This window comes from Erpetoichthys calabaricus, chromosome 2, assembly GCF_900747795.2.
Source record: "Erpetoichthys calabaricus chromosome 2, fErpCal1.3, whole genome shotgun sequence".
Lineage (NCBI taxonomy): Eukaryota > Metazoa > Chordata > Cladistia > Polypteriformes > Polypteridae > Erpetoichthys > Erpetoichthys calabaricus.
The window spans coordinates 329,106,022-329,129,581 of NC_041395.2; the positions used below are offsets into that span (position 1 = coordinate 329,106,022).

General features: G+C 41.3%; 1 protein-coding gene and 1 long non-coding RNA gene across 3 annotated transcripts in view; both read right to left on the reverse strand.

Moving 5' to 3' along the window:
- LOC127526771 (uncharacterized) overlaps window positions 1-23,560 on the reverse strand; it is a 266,618-nt gene that overhangs the window by 237,976 nt on the left and 5,082 nt on the right. The gene's annotated exons all lie outside the window — the stretch shown is intronic.
- The window catches only part of slc22a18 (solute carrier family 22 member 18), a 266,376-nt gene that overhangs the window by 233,450 nt on the left and 9,366 nt on the right, over window positions 1-23,560 (reverse strand). Inside the window, exon 1 of one of the 2 annotated variants that reach the window (XM_028825836.2) lies at window positions 18,498-18,663. The exons of the other annotated variant lie outside the window; for it this stretch is intronic. The gene's annotated coding sequence lies outside the window, so the exon portion shown is untranslated. Of the gene's footprint in view, window positions 1-18,497; window positions 18,664-23,560 lie in introns of those variants that run through there. 2 annotated transcript variants of the gene reach the window in all.

Here is a 23,560-nt window from a genome sequence, read left to right on the forward strand (position 1 = left end):
AATTAAATTCAATCCTCACCTATGAGAGAGGAAGGCCAAAAGCCAGAGTAAAACGTTTGAGAGTAGTAAAGAGGGAAAGAAGTCCTTCTCACCAATATAAATGTTTATTCTAAAATGTTACTGATTAGATCCTACAACATCTTCTAAGTTAGAATTTCATTTTTTCCAATTTCAAAAGTATATAACATCAGTTTCACACTGACTTAACAGAGGTGGGTTAGGATTCTTCCAGTTGAGCAAGATAAGGCTACGTGCCAATAGTGAAGTAAAGGTCATTACAGTTTGGTTGTTCTTTCCCACTTCAAGCCCATCTGGAAGTCCACCAAACACAGCTGTTAATGGATCAGGAGGGATTGTGACACCAAGGCTGTCTGAAAGGCATTTCAAAATTTTGGTCCAGTATGATGTTACTTTGGTGCACGGCCAAAACATGTGACCCAATGAGGCTGGAGCTCGATTGCAACATTTGCAGGTTGGATCTTGCCCTGGAAACAACGGTTACAGCTTGAAAACACTTTGCTCCTATTCCATAAAATCTGTGTCTCTTTAGTCTTTGCTCTAAACAGATGCAGCTGTCTCCTCGGCATAAGTGTGTCTTATTAACCCCAAGAATGGCTTGACAACTCAGTGGATATGGAAGCCTTTGCAGAACTGAATTTTTAATCATTACACTCCATATGCACAAATTATCCTCCCGCTTCATCCTTCTCTGCATAGTCATAAGAGAAATACATTTTAATAAACCACTTAAGGGATTTTATTCAGCTCAATTTATTGATCTAAGCCAGGGGTCCCCAACTCCAGTCCTGGAGGGCCCCAGTGGCTGCAGGTTTTCATTCTAACCCTTTTCTCAATTAGTGACCTGATTTGCTGCTAATTAACTTCTTCTGAATTCATTTGAATTGACTTATTTTTTTAGGATTTGTTCCCCTGAATTTCTATATCATTCTTCTGAATTGCTTCATTTCTTTCCTTAAATGGCACCCAAACAGAAAAGAAATGTGAAGTGAGGGAGCCAGCAGTCAGGGCTTCAAACTCCCACCAATTTCACTCCAACCAGTTGCTTATTTAAGTGGTGATTCTTGTTGTTAATTAAACTCGTTCTTTAATTCCATGGCTTGTTGCTGCTCTCATTTTGCAATAGCAGACATTTCTGAAATTATTGATTTTCTCTTTACTAAGAGCACTGCTAAAATGTTTTAGGGACCTGAGCAGATCCCCATTCCTGAGACCGCATATATTGTATGACGGACACAGGTGAGCTGGTCATGTTTTGGCACATTTTGTATCTCATTATTGTTTGGCTGCTAATTAAGGAAAAAGAAACAATTGAGGGATTTAAGTCTTCAATAGCAAGTCAAATAAAATAAAATTCAAAAGAAGTTAATTAGGAGCAAAAACAGGTCACTACTTAAGAAAAGGGTTAGAATGAAAACCTGCAGCCACTGCGGCCCTCCAAGACCGGAGTCGGGGACCCCCGATCTAAGCATTTGAAAGAAAGTGGCCAAGTTCTTCACATCAGAGTAACCTCAGGTGTCCTTTCTGTCACTATTAAAGGGAAGGCATTTGAGAAAAACTGCAACTAATATCATACCAAACTAGATGAAAGGGCAGATGATAATAATAATAATAAATAATGATAATACAATTTTATTTATATAGCACCTTTCCCATGCTCAGATAATGTATGATCAGCTACTGTAAATTGTTAAGGAGAGACTTGGAGAACATACAGGTTAGGGCAGATTTGTGTCAGATGAAATTTAATGTAAGTAAGTATAGGAGAATATGGATAAGTAAATGTAGCACTGAGGTCAATGCTTCCCTATAGCATTCAGTGTTGTCCACCTTTGGATAAAATTAACTGAGCCAACTCGAAAAAAAAAGATAAATTATAAGGTCAAGCAGTTAGATTAAAATATATAAAACTTTATTATTCCTAAGTGGAAATTCAAATGCATACATGCTGCAGAAACATAAAAAACATTAATACACACTAACAGGACAGATAATACAGCCAATCAATCAACCATTCTATAGATCAACCTATTACTGTCGATTCCGGTTAATTAGACCACCTGTTTCCCTCAGGAAACAAGCTCCCATTATGACCAGGACTGTTACCATATGGCCCGAGGAGGCCTCCCAACAGTTGCAGGACTGCTTCCAGAGAACCGATTGGGAGGTTTTCTATCACCAAGACTTGGAGTACCACACTACGGCAGTCCTGGATTACATCAGGTTCTGCACGGACAACGTCACCAGGGACAGACGCATAAGGATTTATCCTAACAGGAAGCCCTGGATGACGAGGGATGTCCAGAGTCTGCTGAAAGCTAGGAAAACTGCTTTCAGGTCTGGGGATGGGGCTCTTTACAGTGTAGCCAGAGCGAACCTGAAGAGAGGCATCCGAGAGGCCAAGGCAGCATACAGAAGGAGGATAGAAGATCATCTGAGGAGTAACAACACCAGGCAGGTGTGGCAGGGTGTCCAGCACATCACCGGCTACAAATCCAGCAACTCCTTGGCCGCTGAGGGAGACGCTTCTCTGGCAGAGGAGCTGAACATTTTCATTGCCCGCTTTGAGGCGACACCAACAGCAACTCCATCACAACAGCCTGTTCACAACAGCAATATACTCACAGTGGAAGAGTGTGAGGTGAGGCGGGTGATGAGGAAAGTGAACCCGAGGAAGGCTGCAGGACCCGACGGTGTGGCTGGACGGGTGCTGAAAGACTGTGCAGATCAACTGGCCGGAATCTTCACCAGGATTTTCAACCAGTCCCTGTCCCAGGCCAATGTCCCATCCTGCCTCAAGTCCTCAATCATTGTTCCGCTGCCGAAAAAATCCAACACGAACAGTCTGAATGATTTCCGCCCAGTGGCACTCACATCCGTCATCATGAAGTGCTTTGAGAAACTGGTGCGGAGTCATATCATCGCCTGCCTGCCAGCAGACCTGGACCCATTTCAATTTGCTTACAAAGCAAAGAGATCCACGGAGGATGCTGTGGCCACAGCCCTTCATGCTGCCCTGACCCACCTGGAGCAGCAGGGGAGTTACGCCAGACTGCTCTTTGTAGACTTCAGCTCGGCGTTTAACACCATCCTCCCACAACGACTGGTGTCCAAACTGGCAGATCTGGGACTTCCATCACTCACCTGCAGTTGGATACTGGACTTCCTGTCGGGTCGCTCCCAGAGGGTCAGGCTGGGTCTCCACACATCCACTGCTCTCAGCCTCAACACTGGGACGCCGCAGGGTTGTGTGCTCAGCCCGCTCCTCTACACCCTCTACACATATGACTGTGTCCCCACTCACCATAGCAACAAGATTATAAAGTTTGCGGATGACACGACGGTGGTCGGACTCATCTCGGCAAAGGAGGGTGAGATAGCATACAGGGACGAGGTGGAGCGACTGTCAGAGTGGTGCACAGTCAATAACCTGCTCCTCAACAACAAAAAAACAAAGGAGCTTGTTATTGACTTTAGGAAAAACAAAACTGACATCCAGCCACTCATCATTGGCGGGGCCTGTGTGGAGAGGGTCCTGGTGTTCAGGTTTCTGGGTATGGAGCTGGAGGATGACCTGACCTGGAGCGCCAACACCAAGGAGCTTCTAAAGAAGGCACAGCAGAGACTGTATTTTCTGAGAATTCTCAGAAAGAACCACCTCCCAAAAAATCTACTCCTTGCTTTTTATCATTGTTCCATCGAGAGTGTGCTCACGTACGGACTGTGTGTGTGGTACGGCAGCTGCACTTCCTCAGAAAAGAAAGCGCTCCACAGGGTCGTCAGGATAGCGGAGAGAACAATTGGTTGTACCCTCCCCACTCTGGAACAAATCTACACCTCCCGAAGCCGCAAAAAAGCAATAGACATTTCACAGGACTCATCACATCCCGGTCATTGCCTCTTCCAGCTTTTGCCATCGGGCAAGAGATACAGAGCTATGAAAACTAGGACAAACCGCCTTAAAAACAGCTTTTATCCGAAAGCAATCATGGCCCTGAACTCAGAATAAAACTGCTCCATATTATTCTTCCAATGTGCAATATAGACCTTAAGTCAACAAGTGCAATTTGTATATTTATTACTATTCGGTTTGTTATTATTTTCTCTCTTCTTGTCTTTTTGTCTTTTTAACTTTTATTCCTCACATTGAGTCGATTGCACCTTCAATTTCGTTGTTCCTTTGTAAAAGTGACAATGACAATAAAGATCTATCTATCTATCTATCTATCTATCTATCTATCTATCTATCTATCTATCTATCTATCTATCTATCTAATCAGACCAGCCGCTTATTCGGACCGAATCCCAAAGAACTGAAACAGATCATATTACATAAGCCTAATATTGTTCGCTTATTTGGACCAAAATTCTGTTTAATTGGACCAAAGAACGTGACAGAGAATAAGAAAAAGAAGCCACAAGTTGCCCGCGGAAAGCGGATGTAAAGCGGGTCAGTGACATTGGGAGGATCCCTGGGCTCCACAGGAGAATTTATGCTTTTATCAAAGGTCAGGAAGTTGGAAAATTTGTACCAAGTGCAAACCAGTAGGGGTGAATATGCCTGCCCTTTCTTTCCTAAAACGGACCACACAGTAGCCGGCGACATGAAGTCGAGCGTAAACAAGAGTGTCCGTGCAAGGAATTCCTTCCTGTCAATAAGGATTAAAGTTTACACGAAAAAGCTTTTGCTTCAATTGTTGCTCGAATTGCAGCGAAACACATGACAGCATTGGAAGACCAGGAAAGTGATGATGATGACCCTAATGAGTTAGTGCAAGTGACAACACAGGATGCCAGGAAATGCATTGAAACTTTGCGCCACTATTTCATGCAGGAGGGAAATGAAGGCAGTCCCATTGATGCGTTAAATGTTTGTGGTGATTTTGTTCAAGTGCAGTGCGTCAACAGAATGTGTCAGATCACACTAGACAAGTTCTTCCAAACGTTGACTGGAATTTGGTAATGTAACCTTTTTTATTGTGCTTCGCATGCTGAGTGTCGTATAGATCGTTTCGAAGAATTTGTAGATTTCTTTTTCAATAAATAAAGTTGTAAGCATCCGTACATGTACATGTACATAGTTCTTGTTTGTATGTTCACCATACGCGTGTGCAGCACAATAAAAGTCATAATGACATTTTAATACTTTTAGCACGTCCCGTCTTGGTTGCACATGTATAGGGCATGTTCCTGTAATCGGACCAGCCGGTTATTAGGACCAAAATGATCGGGTCCCGATGTGGTCCGATTAAGCGGAATCGACTGTATAATAAAAAAATCCTGGGACGAGACGAGACTTTTTAGCCTGGGACGAGACTTGACTTTTTCAGAGAGACACTTTCACGTCCCACGAGACTTTGTGCCAAGAGATTTAACCACGTCCGGGGCCAGAAATAAAAGACAAAGAGTAGATAACAAAGTAGAATGTCGTAAAGAATTCAAAAACGTTGGCGCGATACATATGTAGAGCAGGTTAGAGATAATGAAAGTACTAAAATTTGAAAGTCTCAAAAAATGATAGTAAAGACCGCATTACCGCAAACAAATGGAAATTATTACTGGGTGAAATAATGGAACAGCTAAAAGAGATCGGATATATTGTTCAGATTTAAACTTTAAGTCGGAGACTTGAAGATCGTCTAATTTGTGTTGCCATCAGGGAAAAGTAGTGTTTCTTCCCAAAGAAGAGGCGTATCTGTAAGAATTAAAAGATTTGTTGTTTGGCGAAAGTGAAATCCACATACGCGAGTGGCAGAGACACGAAATGGCTGGCGCATAGCATAGGCTGCGGGGGTTGGCGAGCGAAGCAAGCAGGGGGCAAAGCCTCTTAATAAATAAACAAATAAATAAATACATTGGGTGGAAGCATTGAATTGCCTCATAGTAATAAGCAGAAAAGGTGCTTCTTAGTACACTTTCAAGTTTTGGCAAAAATACAAATATTTCAGAATGTCTTGGAGCACAAAGAATAAAAGGGACAGCTCACTAAATCCATTATGAATAAGAATGAAATGATGATTATGAAATTGGTTTGAATAAAAAACCCACAGCAATTGGGACCCTAAGGATAAGAGTTGAACACCAGTGCAGTATTTTATGATGTAAGTTTAAAGTGTTGTGAACTAAGCATTAAAGAGAACCAAAGCATACAGTTCTGAACACTTCCAATAGCACCCACTAGAGGGGGATTACCACCATCAAACCCCAGCTAGGAATAAGGGCAAGCACTGAATTGTATAAGATAAAAGATTTATTCTTCATAAATGGAATTCCAAAAACAATGAAGCTCCATAGTGCACAAAAGCAAAATAAAATTGCCATTAACACAAAGGCAATCCCAATCAAACAAGTCCCAATACAGATTCCAAAAAACAAGGTCAAAAAGACAATTCAGAAAGTCGAAAAAAAACAGAGATCCAAATAATTCATACAAATCACAGTAAACATAAGTACATTCACCAACTCCATTGTTTATTCACAATGAACTGCCAAGAACTGTGGGAGACCCCTCCAGTTTTAAAGGGTGGAAAGCAGTCCCTGGCAGGTGGCACTGCCTCTTGGCATTTTATAAAGAAAGCAATAGAGTCACGGGGAGCCACTGGAAAATGAAAGGCTAAAAACTTACCGAAGCAGCAAAAGTGATGATATAAGAAAACATGCCTTACGTGTTTTTGATGCATGTTAGTGACAACAAAAGGGATCTGAAATAATCCCGTTATTGCACATTCTTGGCACAGTCTTTCTTGAGGTAAGGATACTTTTTCTTTTTGCTTGTGTGGTATGAGAAGTTCTCACATAAATATGGGAGTAAGTCAACACGATGCCAAGTATGTGGCAGGAACGGCTTACTGTGATTTAGTCTTTCAAGAGGAAGCCACGCCTCTGGGGGTGAAAGGTTGTTGCCCAGAAAGACAAGCACTGAGGTAACGTTCACAGCTGGTCTTCTTTAAAACATGGTTGAATCTCATTAATATTGCTGTTTTTTGTTTGTAAACAACATGTACAGTATAAGTTCTTTTACAATGTGTATGTAATCCCAGGACATGGATCAATGCTCAATAACTTTCTTGGCTTGGAAAATGGACAAATTCAGTACGTTCTTAGGCTTTTCTTTTCTGGTGGCACCCTGTGCCTTATACGTTCCATTATAAAATGCCAGGACAGGCAATGCATTTACAAAAAACACAACTTTAGAAAACATGTAAAATGCCTATTTCTTTACAAGCATGGCATATAATTTTGACTTTTGACCAAACATATCTTTTAAGTTACTTTATTTTTGGCACAACATCACCATCTGCTGGTGGAGACAGCAGGACAGTGCTCCACTAAATGCAAAGATGGCACTGGTAGAAAAGACAGCTTTTGCTGGCACGTGCCAGGCTTCTTAAGGTCCTCCATTGGCTTGCTTTCTCAGTCTGAGTACCTACCAACCTTAAACCCCAGAACTGTTGTCTGCACTTCACTAGGAATCATGGTCTATCAGGACAGATCCCCGAGAAAAAACCTTATGGCAAGAATGGTTGCCCATTAGCATACCAAAGTACTTCCTGCTTCTTTTTTCAACGTTTGAAGGGCTTTAGAGTGCCAACTCTGCTCTGTCTGTAAGGCAATTCCTCATTGCCATAACATTTTTCTGTCAAATTCTTCTGTTAGAAGATAACAGGTTGGGTAGGTTTGACAACGTGCTCTTCACACAAGCATTAGAAGCAAAAGCAGCAAGTGATTGTAATAGTGAGGTATTGCATCATTTATCCATCGATTGAGGACTTGTAACCTGGCCTGACAGCACAGAGTTCTAGGCAAGATGAGATGAGATACCAGGCCATGAGAAGGCACATTCACTCACTCACACACTCACGCATACAGGGCCAGTTTACAATCAGCAATTGACCTAGCCTGCTGAGCTTTGGGATAAGAGAAAATAGATAGATAGATGCGAAAGGCACTATAAAACAGATAGATAGATGTGAAAGGCACTATATAATAGATAGATAGATAGATAGATAGATAGATAGATAGATAGATAGATAGATAGATAGATAGATAGATAGATAGATAGATAGATAGATAGATAGATAGATAGATAGATAGATAGATAGATAGATAGATAGATAGATAGATAGATAGAGTAGTGTTTCAAGGAAACACAAGCAAACATAGGGGGAACATGCAAATTCCACACATAGAGTTACCAGGCCACAGTTTAAACCCAGGACTCTGAAAATCGCTGGCAGCACTAGCCGCTGTGTCACTATGCCACCTGATTCCCTGAAATTTCCAAAAATCATAGTTTCTGAAAAGCAATGGTTTCACACAAAAATCAACATAAAACGTCTGTTGCTACATTCTGCGGCTACCAGTTTGACAAGAATGGGCGGCAGGTTTGCTGCCAGGCTGTCTTCACGTGGCTGGGGCGGCAATAGCAGCGATCACGGTCGCAGTGCATTGCAATGTCGTTTCTACCTCTTATCACTGTTAAGTGGCAGTCCTCCTGGTGAACATTGTCAGTACCACGACTAGCTGGGGACCGATCAGCTGAAGCTGGAACTTCACATTCATTTTCTAGCACTTGTATCAAAATCGGAGTCCAGCAAGTCATAGTCCAGTTCAGAGATAACAGGCAAAATGTAGTCTGCGGAGTATTGTGCTTTGCGCATTCGTTTTGATCTCTCGCCATTATGTCAGTGCCCTTTTTGCTCTTGTTTGCACCTTACTAGTCACACGAGCGCAGGAAATCTCGGTCAAACCAATGAAGCTAACTTTCCTTCTAACAACTAGAGTCCAACTAAAACATAACGGTTGGTACCTGTCACACTTTACAATTAATTACCATCGTCAACTTCTCCTTTTGACAAAAGTCGACATCAGCCCTGAAGGAGTTAATCTAGATCTGGGTCACAGGGAGCGGATGCTAAACCTGGCAGTATTGGGTGTAAGGCAGGAACTGTCTCTATTGAGCTTCTGTAAAAAGGCAAATTTCCCCCAAAGGACAAACAAAGTATAATCAGTCTATCTATTATATATTACCTTTCATATCAGTCTATCATATAGCACCTTTCAAATCCATCCACCAAAAAATCTATCTAAGCAGAAATACACGAGCAGGAGGTGAGTGCTGATTCGGTGGAAAATTGTAATGTGCTTCAGTGTGATATAAATGAAATATATATGAAATTAAATTTGGTTTGTTGAATACCCCTGAATATTTTAATTTAGCATTCACAATTAAATCTACAGTTCAGTAACATTGCTTTATCTGATGTTCATTTGAATTTAAGCAACAATGTTCATTTATTTTGCTGAATTTAAGCGACAATAGCTAAGTTTCCATCCAGTTTTTTGCGACGTTTTGTTATCGACAAACAGAATATACGTAAAAAAAATGTGCGAAATTTGCTGTCTCCAGCCTGTTTCCATCAAACTGGCTTTTTATCGATAAAATGGTGTGCGTGATGACGTCATCCCCCCCCAAAACGAACTGTTGCATAACTTTTGTTGTATCGCAAAAAAAATCTGCCCTTGAGCCGTTTCCATACATAATTTTGTGTATGTCGCAAATTATCTACCTTTTGTTTTCCACGTTACACCCCCTCCACTAAACAAAGAAATGGAGAGATTATTCAGACAGTTTTTTGAAATTTGCCAGCTTACTGTTATTTCAGTTTCACAAATAATTGGAATTGTACATAATATCCGAAGACGACAGCAGAATGAAGCAGTTGCTTGTCTGAATAGCCCTAGAGCTCGAAGAAAGTACCCCAGTGCGACGAAACCCACGGGTATGGGAGAGACGACGGAATAAGACCTTCTGGGAGGAGGTGGTGGAGAGACACTTAACAGAAAATCTCTGGCTGCAACATTTTAGAATGACACGGCCGACGTTTGACATGTTGTGTGGATTCATCAGTCCTGATGTTGCGCCCATCACAGGTTGCCACCGACCACCGGTTCCAACCCAAAAGCGGATTGCCATCGCTCTTTACAAGCTGGCAACCTGTGCCGAGTATAGAGTAGTTGGAGAAACTTTCGTGGTTAGTAAAACTACCGTCCATCGATGTGTATATGCTGTGTGCACCGCTATTAAAGAAAAATTAATGCGGCGTTATATCAGACTTCCAACTGTAGCGGAGGCCAATGAAATTGCATACCGCAATTCCTTGGTGCATCTTGTGCCACAGATTTACGGTGCGCTGGATGGCACGCATGTGCCTATTCTTCCCCCGACGGAAGGCTACCGCGATTACATTAATCGCAAAGGGTGGCCATCTATTGTTCTCCAGGCCCTTGTTGATGACAGGTGCATGATACGAGACATTTGCGTTGGCACTCCTGGAAGTGCCCATGATGCAGCTGTGTTTGCAGCATCGGATCTGTACAGGTGAGCCTACCTTTCAACATCCCTTCACAGTGCGATAACAACTGAATTAACCTGCTTCCCTTAAGGTTTTTAATTAAAACTGAAATTTGAATTAATACAAAATAACGACGTTTAATCAAAAAAAAAAACTCTCTTCATCAGACCATGCGAGCCGCTCCGCCATTCTCGTTTTGATTGCACGTGATGAAAATGTGACACATTTATTTGCGTTAAAGCCCTTTTTTCCGACAAAAACTGTTTCCAATGTAGTTTTTGCGACATCTGAAGTATCGACATGGAATTTATGCGCTAAAGTTAAACGGAAAAATATTATGTCGACATGTACAACATTTCATCGATAATTAGCATTTCCATCAGCTATATCGGTAAAAAATTTGAAGCACTAAATATTTTTTCGCAAAAACTCCTTGGATGGAAACCTGGCTAATGTCCATTCATTTTGCTGGGTAAATGATGTAGAATATAATTTCAACATTTTAGTTATTTGATTGAACTTGATCATCCTTTTAAATTGGTGCTAAATAGGTTCATTAATGGCAACCACAACTGCCACAGTCATTGTTTAACTATACAGCTGCATACTATACTTTGAATTCAGCTATGCTACTGAGTTTCGTGTGCCTCCTCAAAACTGCCCTTGGAAAAATTGACAAAAACAAAAATTTAGATGTGAGCGTCAGTAGGCTTTGTGCCAAGTTACCCAAACTATTCTATAAAATTTCAGTAATTATTTACCACTCTGATGCTGATCTTTCTGATGCTGATCAATTGACGAGAAGAATTCTTCATTAATTGCAGAATTACGGTATTTGAGGGTTCCTCTAGAGTGTTCGCAGATTTCTGTAGACAATGGGTCTTTTTATTTCTGGTACATGCTTTCTCAGTTGGTTTGCCCAGTTGATTTCATACAAGGGACGCTATTGGCGGATGGCTGAGAAGCTACCCAATCAGAGCACGTGGTTAAGTTCCTGGGTGCTGATTGGCTCAGCGACGGAGTGCAGCTTTCCGTTAGACAGCATCTCGTCTCACTCATTCATCATCAACATATTTCGCTGTGTAAAGAGTTAACTTTTGTGCTCTTTTGTGTTTATCTTTGTGCATAGTCAAGCCCTTCGTTATGTCTCCAAAACGATCTGCTCTTGCTACTGCTTCCAGAGCCGTGCCCAAGCACCAATGGATGATGCTAACGATTGCCGAAAATGTAAAAGTTTTGGATATGTTGAAGGAAGGGAACAGCTACGCCGCTGTAGGATGCCATTATGGCATCATTACGTATTAAATAAAACGATACGTATGTTTGTGTGTAGTATATAAACATACATAATTACAACGAATCTTACCTAATATCTAAGAGAATATAAAAGGTTTATGCTGTATAACTGTGTGGGAAATGTTTATAAGAGTGTGGGAGAGTTTATAAGGGCTTAAAATATATAAAAATAACCATATAAACATATTTTCACCTTTCACGGCGGGATTCTGGAACGCAACCCCCGCGATCGAGGAGGGATCACTGTACATATGTTTGCATTTTTTTGTTGCTTTTATTTCTATTTAGATCATAGACTTGCTCATAGCCACACAGTGTCAGCAGCAGGATTTAAACCCACAACCTCAGACTTTGAAGTCCAAAGCCTTAATCACAATGCCACACTGCCTGATGTCTCTTCACCTAATGACTACAGGACCAATGGCACTGGCATCTCACATCATGAAGACCTTTGAGAGACTAGTCCTGGACTATATGAGTACTTTTGCAGTAGACCACCTGGACCCACTGCAGTTTGCCTATCAGACAAAGAATGGAGTGGAGGATGCGATTATCTGTCTGCTCCACAAAATGTATTCTCACCTGGACAAAGCTGGCAGCACTGTGAGGATTATGTTTTTTGATTTCTCCGGCACATTCAACACCGTCCAGCCATCCCTGTTTAAGGGGTAAACTCAGAGACGTGCACGTGGATGAGCCTGTGGTGTCCGGGATAATGGACAATCTGTCAGACAGACTGCAGTTTATGAAACTCAAGGACTGTGTGATCAACACTGGAGCACCACAAGGAACAGGCCTGTCTCCATTACACTTCACTCTGTACCCGTCTGACTATAAATATAACAGCAGGTCATGTCACTTGCAGAAATTCTCAGATGAGTCTGCATTTATGGGGTGTATTGATAAGGGGTGTGAGACAAAAGAGAGGAGTCAGGGGGAGAAATTTGTTCCTTGGTGCAGGGAGAATTGTCTGCAACTTATTATCATTAACAAAACCAAGGAACTAACTGCTTGTTGACTTTTGCCACACCAAAGAGCTGCTATGTCCAGTCACTATTCAGGGAGTGAATGAAAAGGTGGTCCACTCCTACGAGTGTACTTGGGAGTCCACATCAATGACAGGTTGGACTGTTCTCGGGACACAGAGGAATTAAAGAAGACAGGGCAGAGCTGCCTCTTTTTTTCCTTAGGAGACTGCGTTCCTTTAATGTGAGTAGTGACATCCTTCACATCTTCTACAACTCTGTAATGGCCAGTGAGATTTTGTATGCTGTGATGTACTGAACTAGAAACATCACATCAAGAGAAATCCACCGAATTAACAAGCTAATTAAAAGGGTAGGCTTTGTGTGGGACTGCTTTGTCTTGGTAGAGTTCTCAATTAGAAAATTAGGACCCTCTAGACGAGAACAGGCCATTCAGTCCACAAAGCTCGCCAGTCCTATCTACTTATTTCTTCCAAAAAAAAAAATCAAGTCGAGTTTTGAAAGTCCCTAAAGACTAAGGCCGGATTTATACTTCACGCGATGCGACGCATGCTGCAGCGTACGCTCCTGCTATGCAAGCGTTGTAGTGTTTATACTGTACTTACGCGGGTACTTTATGTAAATCTGAAGGAATCTGCCAGGTAGCAGTGCGAGATATTATCACGGTGAGAACATGTTTAGCTTCTCTGTGTTGTGAACTGCCTAGAACACCCATTAAATACCAATGACATCTTACCACAATATCTCTGAAAATTATGTTTATTGATTAAATCCAGGGATGTGTCCATTCCAGCAAGCATTGGGCACGAGTGAGAAACAATCCCTGGACGAGGTCTCAGCTCATCGCAAGGTGAATACAAGCACACACATACACTAGCGGCATTTTAGCGGCACCAAATCCCCAAAAATGCATATCTTTGGAAGGAAACTGGAGCACACTGAGGAAACCCAGCAGGAAAACATGTAAACTCCAGGCAGGGAATATCAGCGACATGACTCCCTGCAAGACAGCAGAGCTACCGCTCCACCACCGTGTCACCCCATGTGTGTAATTATTAACAGTATTCATTATTTAAATGAAATTACCGATTTATCTGTAAAATGTAATATACATACTTTAATGCTTTTCATCATGAAAGTGATATCAAGTATAAATCTAAGGATTCTAAATGTGCAGAGAGTAGGAATATCATACATTTAATGTGTTCTGTGTGGTGATCTATTGCTGGCGATCCGCTGCTGTCAGGACCAGAGGAAGCCCTAGAAAAAAAGATGGCACAGAAGACGGTATGTGAGACTTTTAAAATGTATCGTGTTATTACGATCAGGAATATGCGACGCTTGAATATAAAAGTGCCACGAATACATCTGTATGTCGGCATTTTGCTTCACTACATCCAACCATTTATCAAACATTGAAGCGTGCACACTGATCTCATAGGATCCGCAAAGAGGCTTTCTGTCACATGTAGATAGTAAACAGAGACTCTGACGTCACATTCCAACTTTTAGCACACTGCGCCCCCCGACTTTTTGCTGGTACTGCAACTCGCGCACGCGTTGCGTTAATTTCTGAGGACCTGCTCAGAGGACGCATCAAATGAATGCTGATAACGTGTGGCAGCCATGATGCGGGCGCGTATGCGTTCTGAGCATGAAGTATAAACGAGCCCTTACTGTCTACCACACTACTTGGTAGCTTATTCCAAGTGTCTATCGTTCTTTGTGTAAAGAAAAACTTCCTAATGTTGATACAAAATTTTTTGTTGTAACTTATAGACCAAAACACCAAGTACTCCAGATGAGGCCTTACCAGTGTGCTATAAAGGTTGAGCAGAACCTTTGTGAATTTCCCATGGGGATTAATAAAGTATCTATCTATCTATCTATCTATCTATCTATCTATCTATCTATCTATCTATCTATCTATCTATCTATCTATCTATCTATCTATCTATCTATCAGAACCTCCTGTGACTTGTACTCCACACATCAAGGCGCTATATAACCTGACATTCTGTTAGCCTTCTTAATGGCTGTGATGGATGGCCGGCAGCTCATCCCGGCGGACACATACAGGACGCTAGATGGCGTCTTCCCTGCAACCTAGAAGTGCCCTGGATTCCCGCAGGGCATCATGGAAGATGGAGTTTGGCTTCACAACCCTGCTGGGTACCCTGGGGGCCACCAAGTGATGCTGCAAGGAGACGAGGGGATTTTTGTTTCCCGTAAAGCCTGGAAGTACTCCCAAGTCACGGGGATGGAGGAACAGAAGTACTTCCAGGCAGAAGAAAAATGTAATTCTCCATCTGACGTGGAAGTGCTGACAAGTCATGTGAACAGAAGAGGAGAAGCACTTCCGGGTCAAGGGCGGTATGACTAAAACTTTATATCATGGTATTTTTCAAAATTGTACCGGTTTCACAGTATTCAACTGTATTTTTTCCCATTCATGAGTAAATGTTAACCACATTTTCCATTGCAATTACTACAGTAGACTGGCTAAGAATAACTTATTCCACTGTCATGAGAATTATACATTGTACAAAAAAACATTTTAATGTGCACACAAGTATTAATACAGGTTTGCATGGCCCCATAATTTGATAGTTTTCAAGGGAGTGGAACTAATGAAGAGAAGGAATCACATTACATGACAGATGCAGTCAAAATATAGAACAAAGTTTGCAAACAACTTAAACTATAATTTTGACAACATGTTTTCAACCATCTAAAGAGGCATTTAGACTTAGTAAAATATCCAGAGGTGCTTGTCAAAAGTTGTACTGCACTTAACATGTCTTAGAAAAGGCATAAATAGTAAATATTTTTTGTAAACCAACTACACTTTCTGTTAATGTTTACAGTCTCTGTCCACTGACATGTTAGCTATATGGAATGTAATGGCGTTGGTTATCTCGATCCACCGATTGCTTTTGTTGTCGTAGGCAGTACCTCTAGCAAACGCATCTACAAGTGATGTCTGACTCGAGTGTCCTCTAGCTTTTTCATTTTAACCTGAGGACAGGGAGGGTGCCAGTCTTAGTTCCATACATTCATGGTACTCCAAAGCATGTTTGCGGCTAAGGAATTGCAGCAAATTGCTTGTGCTGCCACCTCCGGCGATAACTTTAGCTCGGCAGCATTTGCAGTAGATAGTTGTTTGGTCCACATCTGACCTTTTAAAACCAAAGTATCTCCAGACAACAGACGCGGCTCCTTTTTTCGGAAAAAGTTCTTCTGTGTCATCATGTTCAACTTTATCGTTTGCTACAGCTTCAGTTTCGGAATGATTTCTGTCCATTTTCACCACTCAATACCTCCACTAACGCATGTCGTTCAGGGGCAACTGGGTGACAGACAACTTGGCGAAAACACAAGTGGGCGACAGACAACTTGGCGAAAGGACAACTCGGCGGAAGACAACTCAGAGAAAAGACAACTCGGCGGACATCCTTTACCAGTTATGTAATAGGTTCAAAGAGATTTTTTAATGATATTTAAATGACAACGTAGGGCACTGGAAAATCCACAGAATCGCCTGCTTTATGAGAGGCCCAATATGTTGAGAGTAAAGATATTCCTTAAGCCACACTCGCAGGTCACCTTTTGTATTCTACATATCGTTATCATACGATTACAATCAATACAATTTATATAAAGGATTAGAAATTTTAGTTGCAGAAGATAATGTAAGATAGAGTTTGTTCCATCTGCAGAATAAAGTTCGTTCCTCAATTACATACATTTATTTTCAACATTTTAAATTACGTTGTCATTTAAATATAATTAAAAATCTCTTTGAACCGAGTTGTATTTCGCAATGTTGTTTCTTTGCCAAATTGTCTTTCGCCGAGTTGTCTTTTCGGCGGGTTGTCTTTTACTGAGTTGTCTTTTCACCGAGTTGACTGTCGCCCAGTTGCTACCAAACCAATGCATGTACTCCATTGCATGCATGTTTAGCGGTGTAGCAGTGAAAAAGGTCCCCCTGTAAACCATTTCCCGCTGCGCCACGTTCCAAACATTGCTTTTAGGCTATTTAAACCGGTGTTGCAGTATAAGAAAAATCCATATCATAACAAAAATAAAAAACGGTTTTCGGTATGAAACAGTATACCTCCCTGCACTAACTCTACCAATTCTTTTCTTCAAGTCTATGAAAAGATCTAAACAAAAGGACCTGACAAATACACAATTAAAAAAATTAAATAATAATAATAATAATACATTTTATTTGAAGCGCCTTTCAAAAAACTCAAGGTCACTGTACAATCAGGTTAAAAAATAAACATTCAATAACTAGACAATTTAAAATCCAAATAAAACATCAGATAAAACAGCAATAACAGTTACAATGAATAAGCAATTTTGAACAGATAAGTTTTAAGATTAGCCTGAAATTGGTGAAGGGTAGTCATATTCTTAAGATAAGCAGGTAATGAGTTCCATAAGGAAGGTGCCGATCTGCTAAATGCGCGATATCCCATCGCAACAAGACGTGCTGGTGGATTATTTAAGTTAATGGAAAAAGAGGATCTGAGCATACGAGAGGGTTTAGTGACTTGTAGGAGCTGTGAGAGATATGTGGGGGCAAGATTATGAATGGCCTTATATGTAAGGACTAAAATTTTGTAGTTGACCCTAAACTTTATTGGCAGCCAATGAAGCTGCTGAATAACGGGTGTAATGTGATCAGAATAGGGTGTTTTAGTAATTATACGAGCAGCCGACTCTGTAGACTCTGTAGCCCCTTTACAGAACACACAAGCTACCTAGTGGCTAAGGCTTTGGACACTGCGTGACCCTGAGCAAGTCACTTGACCTGCCTGTGCTCCAAGCTGAAAAACAATTGTATCATAAAATGTTGTAAATGATAAAGGCGTCAACCTCATAAATGTAATGTAAATGTAATCATTTACATCAAGAAACTTACAGAGTGTTTTATTAACCGGGTAATATCTATGCAATATTGTAAACAACAATTTTCTAAATTTGTTATTTACAAAAACTTGTAAGAAAAAGTCCATATAGAAAGAGTTTTCCCTTTGATGAGCTGATCACTGATTGATACATCACCGGTGGGTTGGTTTTACTAACTAATAAGCAGGGCCGACTTAACAGCATTATGGGCCCCTGCCTAGCGTGTCCACGCGTTTAGATGGCCCTGCTAATAAGTAGCCTTATTAAATTAATATTACAGCTTTTTTCCAATATGTTAACACTGTTTAAAGATTATGAAGATCCTTCTGATGAGAAAGTATCTACCATGGTGTGACTGCTTTTAATGAAGGAAATACAATAATCTGGGAATGAGTCGCATACCATTTTATATTCTCTTACTGGTCCAAATGAACTGAGGGTGAAAACGCCTTTAATCTGTTGTGCGCGTATATTACGACTTACGGTAATAGCGAACTCTCTCACTCTTTGCGTGCGTTTGCCGTTGCAGTTTTTGTTTTACGTTTCCACAATTCGGGGAGTGCACAGAATGTGACAACAGGAGCTGAGCGACGCGTGAATTGTTCACTTTGAAACACTCGTAGCCACCGAACTCACCGATCGGGTCGCCTTAGCAAATTTAAAACCTGATGAAAGTTAGACAAAAGAAGCACCATAACTCGGCAGCCGAAATGCAGTTCTTTTTCATTTTCTTTCGCTTTAAAAAATGTGTACAGTCAGCCAGGAAATCCCGTCTGCAACACCCGCGAGCAAAAAGCGCGTGTGGGTGTTTTATTCGGCATGTCGTAGCGATCCCGGTAATGGAAGGAAGGAAGGACGGACATTCCGTTCGGTTTGCTCGAGATTGTCCGGCAGCAGGTTAAAGAGTGAACCGAATACTTACTGTACAGCAAGGGCTCCGAACGCTCGGCTGCCGCCTACTTCCTGGGAAACTGCGGTGTGGACAGGACGATTTAGCTTAAGCGGAATCCCGGCCGCCCACACGTCCGCTGCGCGCAATGCCAACGATAGCAAGGCCAGGCTAGCGTCTGGCACCCACGATTCACACCTTGGGAGAAAAAGTCGCATGAAAGGTACGGAGAGACCTGGAATGTCATATGACAAGTGCCTGCGCAAGTCATGTGACCTGCAGTAGGGTCCAATACAGCGGTGCCCAGAGTCGGTCCTGGGGACGGCCGGTGGCTGCAGGTATGTGGCTCAAACAACTTTTAATTGGACTCCTAGCCTAGTTATTTCGCAGCTTCTGTGTTTTAAGTTTGGTACATTTTTATTAAAATGTATTAAGCAGTTATATGGGAATAATGTTTTTTAAAACAAGATGTTTATTCTGCCTTTCCAGTTGTTCTGATCATTTAATCCATTCACTAATTAAGTGGGTATGTCGCTGAAGTCGCAGCAGCCTTTCATCATTCATTGTTGTTTGGCCGGGTGACTGCTCTGCTTGTTTTTAATTGTCATTAGTGAGATATACAATGGAGGGAGCAAACTTCACAATAAAAGGTCAAAATAATAAAAATGACAAAAGAGCATAAAGCATTTTAAGCTGTGGAAAAAATTGAGTTATTTGTAAATGTCATATAAATGTAAATATCATACTGCTGTGCTTTTCTGAATGTAGAATAAGAGAAGAGAAAAAAAGATCAGCATTTGTTATTAGTGACCAGGGTGTTGTACCGTGTTAGCCATTATGAATGTAGAGAAAAGCCAAGCAAAATGACACCTTTTAGAAGAAGGGGTCTGAGCTGCCTCGAAAGCTTGCATATTGTAATCTTTTTAGTTAGCCAATAAAAGGTGTCATTTTGCTTGGCTTTTCTCTACTTATTAGTGACCAGTAACGGTGTACAGTGAATACACTTCACTTATAGTTTTCATACTCTTTCTTTCTCTGTACGTCTAGCATGTGTTTGCTCAGAGGTTGATGCGCTTGCTGCTTCCTGAGCAGCTCTTCTGTTCTCCACCCTAGCGGCCTGCTTCTTCTGTTCTTTCTTCTGAATCTTTTCGCGTTAAAACTGATTAAGTCAGTTTTTGTGTTGCAATTACTTAGTACATTTTTCTTAATTTTTCACTTAAGCTAAATGTTCAATCTGCCTCAAGAATGATTTAAGATATGAAGAGGTAGAGGAAGTGACGGTGAAGGTGGTAGGGATGAGAACGGCGCCCATACACATGCACCGCATGGCCGCCCTGCTGTACTCTGCAGAGAGTTGATTCTACAATAAAATAAAAATAAAAAGAGGGATAACCTTAGAGGTCAATCATCACCCCGAAGTGGATAGTAGACGTCACGTAGTATATGTGTACCAAATTTCAGGTGACTAGTTCAAAACGGTTTGCGGGCTACAGGTGATTTAAAACCCTAGGACAGACAAACAGACAGCCACGGTAGCATGTTATATACTGTAAGAAGATTATGAATCTGGTTACAGTGAAAACCCTGTAGCCACAGTAGGTCCCCAGGAGCAGGTTTGGAAATCACTGGTCCAGTATTATAAGGTAAAGTGGGTAAACACAGCATAAAGGTGCGCCTTGTTAAAGTCACTGTATGGAAAACGAGTGATGAAAAGGCCAGGCCAGCGTCTGTCACCCTCATGTCACACCTTGGAAGACAAAGTCGCATCAGAGTTACTGAGAGTCCTGAAACGTCAGATGACAAGTGTCCGCACAAGTCCTGTGACCTGCAATAGGGTCCAATACAGTGGTTATGTTAGGTAGAATACTTAGAGGGGGCTGGGTGGTCTCGTGGCCTGGAATCCCTGCAGATTTTTTTTTTTTTCTCCAGCCGTCAAGTTTTTTTTTTTTTTTTTGTTTTTTTCTGTCCACCCTGGCCATCGGACCTTACTTTTATTCTATGTTAATAGTGTTACCTAATTTTAATTATTTATTTTGTCTTTTTTCTTCAGCATGTAAAGTACTTTGAGCTACGTTGTATGAAAATGTGCTATAGAAATAAATGTTGTTGTTGTTGCCCAGAGTCAGACCTGGAGACCCCTGGTGGCTGGAGGTATCTGTCTCAAACAACTTCTTGTTTTAATTGGACTCTTAGCCTAATTAAGGGGGCTGTTATTTTACAGTTTGTGTGTTTAAGTTTGAAAATGTATTAAAAAGTTACATAGGAGTAATGTAGTTTTTTAGAACAAGATTATGATTTCACTAATTAAGTGGGTTTGACGCTGAAGTTGTTGCAGCCTTTCATCATTCAGTGTTGTCTGCCCGGGTGTCTGCTCTGCTTGTTTTAATTGTCATTAGTGGGATACAATGAAGGGAGAAAACTACAGTGGAACCTCGGTTTGCGAGCATAATTCGTTCCGGAAACGTGCTCATAGTCCAAAGCACTCGTATATCAAAGTGAATTTCCCCATAAGAAATAATAGAAACTCAGATGATTTGTTCCACAACCCAAAACTATTTATATAAAAATGAATAATACAAAATATAAAGTAAAAATACATAAAACAAATTAACTTGCACTTTACTTTTAAAAAGAATCATGGCTGGTGTGAGTGAGTTTCTAAACTTTTGTGGGATTGCACCCAATGGGATGACACGCTGAAGAGCGTCCCAAAGCAATCGCAGTCTCCCAGCGCTGTAGCAGTTCTCCGTAAAAGCGAATCCGAAAAGATCGCGGACATGCTATAAGCGCCTGCCGTCGAGGGGTGATACAAGGAACATTATAAATGTGCAGGGCCCTGCCTGACTGCTGTGTCTGTGTATAAATAACTGCGCTGTTGCTGTTTCAAGCTGAATAAAGCTTGTGTTGCTAAAGTACTGAGACTCAGCTTCGTGTTTTAGGGTGCGAGATGGGGACTCGTGCGCGCACACACACACACACACACACACGCACGCGCACACAGTCACAATGCTAATGCTGTAGTAAACACTATACGCTTGTACGGATGTTGACTATATGAGTGAGGCACGCCGACTCAGACGGAGAATAGGAGACGATTGCCCACAATCCCGCAGTGAGAGAGTGAGAACCGTCAGCTCAGTTGTGATCACATGACACTCCGCAGACAAACTACTCGTACTGCAAGACCTCGCTCATTTATCAAGTGAAAATTTATTAAAAATTTTTGCTCGTCTTGCAAAACACTCATAAACCAAGTTACTCGCAAACCGAGGTTCCACTGTACACCATAAAAGGGTAAAGTAATAAAAACGATAAAAGAGCATAAAGCATTTTAAGCTGTAGAAAAAATGTAAACATCATACTGCTGTGCTTTTCTGAATGCAGAATAAGATCACTTTTTATCAGTGATTTTGAATCTGGTTAAAACAAAAACCTGTAGACACAGTGGGTCCCCAGGACCAGTTTTGGGAGTCACTGGTCCAATATTATAGGGTAAAGTGGTTAAACATAGCAAAAAGGTGCACCTTGTTGAAGTCACTATATGATCAACGAGTGATGAAAAGGCCAGGCCAGCATCTGTCACCCTCGTGTCATACCTTGGAAGACAAAGTCGCATTAGAGTTACTAAGAGACCTGGGGCCTCATGTATAAATGGTGCGTACGTACAAAAATGTTGTGTAAGAACGTTTCCACGTTCAAATCACGATGTATAAAACCTAAACTTGGCGTAAAGCCACGCACATTTCCACGGTAGTTCATACCCTGTTGTATGCAAGTTCTCTGCTTGGCTTTGCAGACTGGCGGCACCCAGCGTCAAAGCAGTGCTACTGCTCCTGTGTGGTTATCCTTTCTTTTTTAGGTCCACATCCCTGACACGGCTTTATCAAAAACACTGAGATTAACCGCATATTGTTTATTAGTTTAATGCATCTGATTGTAATTAACCTGTAACAATATAATGGTCCACGGAATGGCCAAACTATTCTAAATACCATAGCTGCTTTAGCGTTGTTACTCTCACTGCACCTTCTTCTTCTTCTTTCAGCTGCTCCCATTAGGGGTTGCCACATCGGAACATCTTTTTCCATATTACTCTCACTGCACCACTCGGAGCATTTATATCACTGTATCTGAGTGGGGAATCACAGATCTACAGTAGAGAATTATCGGTATACAGCATCAAGCACACGCTGCCTCAGCCATGCTGTCTGTTGAACTGTTCTTATATGACAAACACTTCAGAGCCTTTCTTGTACGGACCTCGCAGTTCAGAAACAGTTTCATCCCAAGAACTCTAAACGCACTCAATCAGTCCATCAACTGCTCCTTGTAGAACTGTTTACTTATAAGTACAATCACCTCAGTGTAAACTTGCGATACAGTTATAATATTGCACAACCTGAGCTAAGGAGCCGCTGGCACTCCGTTCATGGATTGTTCCTGCCTCGCCCTGTATTCTTGCTGGTGCTGACGCAACACTGGAAGGACAGATGGATAGAATAATTAAACACGTACTACGAAGATATTTCGATGTTCCTTAAAAGTTTTGAAGTATCGGCATTCTAGGCTTACAGATGGCTTAACGTCTATTACAGAGATGATTGTGTGGCGATTGGGTATTTGGAGAAAGAAAAGTAAGGACAGAAATTGGAGGTTAGTACGTTTGAAAGAGACAGTACTGCTGCAATAAAGTATTTCATTGAAGGTCGCGCACAGCAAGCATCTTGCGTGAGACATGAACAATCACTGTGCCACCGTGTTCCCATGTTTAATAACATGCTTTCATTCCTATCATCATGAAAAAGATATCACGTATACATCTCAGTATTTTAATTATTCAGAGAGCTGTAATATTACAAATGTAATGGATTCTGTGTCCTGTCAGAGGAAGAGAAAGCCCACTTAGAAGATCAAATACAAAACAAAACATTTAACATGCTACTTTAGTTCCGATGGGATTGAGAAACTGGTAAATTAAACGATTTTAAGATGAAGTTTATGATGTTCTACTTTAATGACAAACTACGTGATTAAAGTTTAAATTTTGAGATTAAAGTTGACATTTTGAGCTTTTTCCCCCACTGTGTGCCTTTTTT